Source organism: Petaurus breviceps, unplaced genomic scaffold (assembly GCF_028583685.1).
Source record: "Petaurus breviceps papuanus isolate PSGF00001 unplaced genomic scaffold, PetGlider_PUasm1.0 90847, whole genome shotgun sequence".
Lineage (NCBI taxonomy): Eukaryota > Metazoa > Chordata > Mammalia > Diprotodontia > Petauridae > Petaurus > Petaurus breviceps.
Genome location: NW_027187360.1, coordinates 2113351 through 2119537, shown reverse-complemented (window position 1 = coordinate 2119537; position 6187 = coordinate 2113351). Strand labels below are relative to the sequence as shown.

The 6187-nt window shown below is 42.9% G+C and overlaps 1 long non-coding RNA gene across 2 annotated transcripts; it reads left to right on the top strand.

Annotated features, from left to right (window-relative positions):
- The first annotated feature begins 1270 nt into the window (after positions 1-1270).
- Positions 1271-5916, top strand: LOC138149582 (uncharacterized). 2 transcript variants are annotated; one of them, XR_011165359.1, is made up of 4 exons: positions 1271-1335; positions 1892-2036; positions 4532-4611; positions 5045-5916. It is a non-coding gene; the product is annotated as an uncharacterized lncRNA (long non-coding RNA). The 2 variants fall into 2 exon arrangements; XR_011165358.1 differs by lacking the exon at positions 1271-1335 and having other exon boundaries at positions 1350-2036.
- Positions 5917-6187: the final 271 nt, after the last annotated feature.

Below are 6187 nucleotides of genomic sequence, written 5' to 3'. Positions count from 1 at the left end.
TTCTCCCCTCCTCTTCTTCCTCCTCCTCTTCCTTTTTCCTTTTCTCCCTCCTCTGTACCACAGAGATGGTCACCCAGGCGCTACCCTCTCAGGAGGAGAGCTTTGTAACTGTGAGGTGACCCACTGGAGGAAGCGGGACCCTGAGCTTCTAGGACCCTCTGTTCACTGAGAGAATCTTGCAGGTGTTGCCAAAGGAATTGGCTCAGTGACCAGCAAAGGTAAACAGAACCGTTTCCCAACACAGTGCCTGATTTTCTAGGCTTCCACACCCGCCTCATTTCGATGCACTCAGTCATGTGTGAGACAGTCGATTGCCAGATTTCACAGACCTCTGGAGAGGTGCATTCCACCCTGTCTGTGCTCCAGAGCAGAGAAATGGGAAAAGAGAGGAGGGGGCGAAGGGAGGGAATGGGGGCCTACAAGGCCCTTTCTTCAGGGAGTCCCTGCCCCCACCCTCTGCATGCTGCTGAGACCAAACCACCCTCAGTGCACACAACTGTAAGCTATTCAATTTGAAAACAGGTAGTGACAGGTAATGATTAAAGCGTTGGTTCCTCCTCCCCCAGTCCTACCATCCCAATGGCCACAGAAATGTTGGGAGAGGTTTCTCAGGGAAGGCTCCAGTCCTGGAATATGAAGTTTGTGTTCCCCAAGACACACGATTGCATTCAATTAGATCCTTTGGACACAGTGACTCCAACCACACATCACTGAGTAATCATGATAGCTAATATTTATATAGTGCTTTATATATATTTGTATAGATACTCTTAGCTCACTAGGCCTAATGCATTACAGCAAATTCAAGCAAGTCATGGATCCTTTTCTTATCCTTCCCTGTCCTGCTCTGTTATTGAGTTGGATGGCTTTTGTTTCAAGCCTGGATGGTTCATTTGAACATTACCTTCATCTCATGTTGTGTCTTTGCTGTGCTGTAATGGAAAGAACACTGCATTTGGAATTGGAAGACCTGGGCTCAAGTCTTGGTTCTGACACTTATAATACTTAGAGCCTGGGGCAAGTCATTTCTCCTTACTGGGACTCAGTTCCCTCCTCTATAAAGGGAGGGGGCTGTAACAATCAAGAGAAAGACTGAACAAAATCTGGCATATAATTACAATGAAATATTATTGTGTAGTACGAAATGATGAATATGAGGCATTTTGAGAAATGGGAAGACTTGTATGAACGGATGCCAAGTGAAATAAACAGAACCAGATGAACAATATACACAATGATGAATGTTATTTAAGGGAAAAGAACACCGTAAGGAATCCAAATACTGAGTCCTAGAGAGCACATAATGAAACAGATCTTTCTTCTCTGAGCAGAGAGGTGGGGGACTGTAGGGACAGAATGTTGCACACATCGCCAGTTGCCATCATTGTATCACTCATTTTGCTTAACTACTTTTGTTTGTTTGTCATTGTTTAGTCATTTCAGTCATGTCTGACTCTTTGTGACCCCATTTGGGGTTTTCTTGGCAAAAATACTGGACTGGTTTGCCATTTCCTTTTCCAGCTCATTTTACAAATGAGGAAACTGAGGCAAACAGGGTTAGGTGACTTTCCCAGGGTCACACACCTAGTAAGTGTCTGAGGCTGGATTTGAATTCAGGAAGATGCATCTTCTTGACTCCAGTCCTGGTGCACTAGCCACTGTACCACTTAATTCTGGGGTGGGAAGCTGAGTATGACCAGAAATAATTGTTCAGTACGAGCAAGAACCATCAATAGAACTTGAAAAAAGGAAGGAATTGCTTTTTAAAGTAACTTCCAGTTCCGACATTCTATATGTCAGCTCTTTCGGAGGCGGAGGGATACGGTGCAAAACCCACTTGATTTGTATTCAGAGAACATAGCTTGAATTCCATCTTTGTTCTTTACCTTAGGCAAGTGAGTTCATTGTCGTGAGCCACGTTTATTTTTTGAACATTGTTTCTATCAACCCTGTCAGGACCTGGATAAAGAAAGCCCGAGATGTGTGCAGTTGAATTGGCTCAAGACCAAGCTTTTGCACATCATGCCTATTTACAGGTAAGAATGTATTTCATTGACTCAGCTAAGGAAGAAGAAGACGGCAGTGTGGTACAGCGGAAAGAACATCAGATCTGGAGTCAGAGGACTTGAGTTTGAATCCTAGTCAAGAGGGACCTCTTGGGAAAGAGTTGGAGTCTTTACATAGTCAGTCATTATTGACTGTGTGACCTCAGACAAGTCACAATCTCCCAGAGACTCAGTTTCTCATAGGCAATTGATCTATAATCTAGAAATCAATAAAAGGAGAGGGTTGGAGTAGATAACCTGTGGTGTCTCTTCCAACTTGATGGTATTTATTATATCTACTATGTGCAATGCCCCATGTTGAGAGAAATGCCAAGGTGACTAAGTCGTGACCCCTGTCTGGAAGGAGCTCACACTGCAGTGGGAATGGAAGACATATATCTCTTACATGGGACATGTAAGTGGGACAGATAAGACATATATGCAGAGAAACATAATACATGTGGGATGTAACAAGTGCAGAGATGGGTTATGAGGGTTATGAGGTCTGACGAGGGAGGGATCACTCTTTCCTGTGGATATGGGAGTGTTATAATCCTCAGAACAAAAGAACAGGTATCAGAGCAGGGCCTGAGAGCTAACTTGCCAATAGGCAGGATGCCTTCCTGTGAGAGTGTATCTTTTTATGACGCTGGTTCTCCTTAATTATTTCACACCAGATTCTGACCTTTGGATCATCATCTCCCCTCTGCAGGGGAGGAAAGTGTGGTTAAGTGACTTCTTTGTTGTTGCTGTTGTTGGTCAGTCATGTCTGACTCTTTGTGACACCATTTGGGGTTTTCTTGGTAGAGATAGTGGAGTGGTTTGCCATGTCCTTCTCCAGTTCATTTTACAGATGAGGAAACTGAGATAAATAGGGTTAAGTGACTTGTCCAGGGTTACACAGCTAGTGAGTGCCCAAAGTCTGATTTGAACTCATGAAGATGAGTCTTCCTGACTCCAGGCCTGGCACTCTATCCATTACGCCACCTAGCTGTCCCCAAGTGACTTGCTTAAGGACAGTCTGTCTAGGTCTATTCAGTGCCAAATACCTGGCTAATCCCTTCAATTCTGTCCAAATTTACATGTCATTGTGTGGTGGGAACATCTGCAGGGTTGATTGCATTGGCAGCTATAGACCAGATGTCGACCAGAGCTTCACTTTGAGCTTTTCATTCTAGTGTCTTCAGAACTTTAGTTAGAGCACTTGAACTGATCTACCTTGGAAATATTCCCAGTACCTGGACACACTCTTTGTGGCAGGCAGATTGCCAGCTAAGAGACTTACAGGGACCAGTCTAGCAAGAGCACCTCCATACAGACTGTCCAGGCATCTTAGTGACATGCCTTCAATGTATGATCAATCTGACTGGGGGCCCATAGAAATAGAGAGGACAGGTGCCTTGAGACCCTGCTTCGAACAGTAGGAAGCCAACTTTCAGCTACTCTCCAAAGAGTTTGAACAATGTATATAGCTGGGATCAAGGCTGGAGTCCTAGCTCCATCATCTACTTACTATGTGACCTTGAACAAGTCACTTCTACTTTCTGAACTTTAATTTCCTCATCTGTAAAATGGGAATAATAATCCCCATACTTCTGGGCAGCCAGAGGCAGCCAGGTAGTGCAGTGGATAGAGCAACTGAGTTAAAATCCAGTTTCATATATTTGCTAGCTGTGTGACCTTGGACAGATCACTTAACCTCTGTCTGCCTCAGTTTCCTTATCTGTAAAATGCAGATAATAATAATAGACCCAAACTCTCAGCATTGTTGAGGGGATCAAACTGTAAAGTGCTTAGCATGTGCCTGGGAATCTGCAGCCTCGAGGCCTCCCCTGATATAAATTCTCCTCTTCCTCCTCCTTTTTCTTCCCCTCCAAAAATTTTTTTTATAATGTGCTATGGTTATAATCATGCCAAGTATATTTTCATGCCCATCTAACAGATGGAGAAACTGAGGGACTGACTACCCACTTGTGGAACAGATTATAGGGGTGAGGTATCCTGGTTCCCAATAATGAAGCTTTTGGAAACTGTAAAATAAAAGTTTTGACTTGCCCGAGTTTTCCACCTGGATGACCCTCTGGTACAGTTGCAAGGTGAATCTCTGTTGGCTTTCTAAGGTGGATGGATCTCTTTGCAAAGGCCTTATCTCTTTTCCCAACTGGCTCTATGGTCTGACCCAGGCTCTGTAAAAGTGGTAAAAAAAAATCAAATCAAACCAGGTAAGCTCTGAATTCCAGAACACTTCTCTGATTCAGAGGGCAGTCTGGTGAATGGTAGGTCCTCAGAAGAAGGCGCTCTCTGAAAGCCCTCCAAGATTTATCCCCTTATCGGCACTCCCAGTAATTTATTGCAGGGCCATGGAGATGAAAGAGGAGCCCATCCTGGGAGTGGGGAGAAATTCCTTTAAACATCTCTAGAAAAAAAAAATACTCCTTCATGAAGAACATTTACTTTTTGAACTCTATTTCTATCAACTCTGTCAGGACTTGGATAAAGAAAGCCCGAGACATATGCAGTTAAATTGGCTGGAGATCAAGCATCTGCCCCTCATGTATATTTACAGGTGAGAATATGTTTCAATGATTCAGCTAGAGGGAGAAGGAGACAGTGTGGCACAGTGGAAAGAACATCGGATTGGGAGTCAAAGGACTTGAGTGTGAATCCTAGTTAAGGGGGACATCTTGGAAAAAATTTGGAATCTTTATTGTGTTAGGCATCACTAGCTGTGTGACCTTGGACAAGTCACAGCCTTCTGGAGACTCAGTTTCTCCTAGGATCACAGACTTTGAGCAGGAAGGAACCTTAGAGGTCATCAAATTCAACCCCCTCATTTCTAAAATTTATGGAGTTCATGTGATGTTCTCATAGTTACACAGCTAGTTAGTGTTATAAAAGGAATTTGAACCCATTCTTCTGATTGGACAGTTCCTCTTAGAGTCTGCATTTTAAGGAATATGCCCAGACCAGTCATGTTTACCCTTTTTTTCCCTCTCTAGGCTCTACTTCTGAATCTTTGGGCTTCTTTCCCTGCCATGGCCCAGAAGCCTTTTCATCCTAGAATACCATTGTCCCAGCAGACTTCTCTACCTGGAAGGCCATGCTGACCCTGTTGCCCCTCCCTCTAATTGCTCTGTTTTTTTTTTTTTTCTGGAATCTCCATTTTTAAGGAAAGTGCCCAGGCCATATATGTTTATGCCTTTATTCCTCTCTTTATTCCTGAGGTCTGCTACTCTTGACTCCTTTCTCCAACTTGCTCCCTTCTGCTCTCCTCCCCCCAACCATTTTTAGTTTTTTTTAAAAAATATGTTGTCTTCCCATATTAGAATGTAAACTCCTTGACAGAGTTTTGTTTATATTTGTATTCATAGCACTTAATATAGTGCCTTAATAAATGTTTATTGACTTGATATGGATTCAAGTATTCCTGACTCTTAGTCTAATACTCTATCCATGCTGCCTCTTTCCCCTTCACCTATAAAATGAGGGATCTGGATTAGAGTATAATTCTTCCTACTCTAGTTTTATCATCCTATGCCTGTTATGTATATGATTCAGTTTGGACAAAGCAATCTATTTCGTGGTGAAAATGGGGTCAACTTTGGAAAGTATGTATCATAATGAAAGAACGTCCCTGTAGCAAACTCACCTGTGGAAAGGAAGGTACCAAGATGGGAGGGATTAAAAACCAGAATCTAAATAGAAATGACTCATGATTTATGGAATAATCCATATTATTGGTGCTTACAGTCAGTGGATCAAAGAATGAGCTGGATATAGTAGGTTGGGTTTAGACAGGGATCCCTGCATCTGGTCTCAACTCCATGTGAACTTGGATAAGTCACTTCTCATCTTTGCCCACAGTTTCTTGCATTGTAAAATAAATAGATTGGATTAGATATTTTAAAGGTTCTTTTCAGCTCTGAAAATATTGTTCTAAGGTCCCTTCCAGCACCAACATCTTTCTTTTATGTTCTAAAGTCTCTCCCAGCATTTATGCTTTAGAATTCTAGCATGAGGCAGATGTAACGGGCAAGGGGAGGGTTTGGCCCATGCGCAGATACTATCAACTTCCTCAGTTCTCCATATGGAGCTTGCTTCTGGGAGAATTGTGATAACAGGTAAGGGGAGTGTGTTGGAGA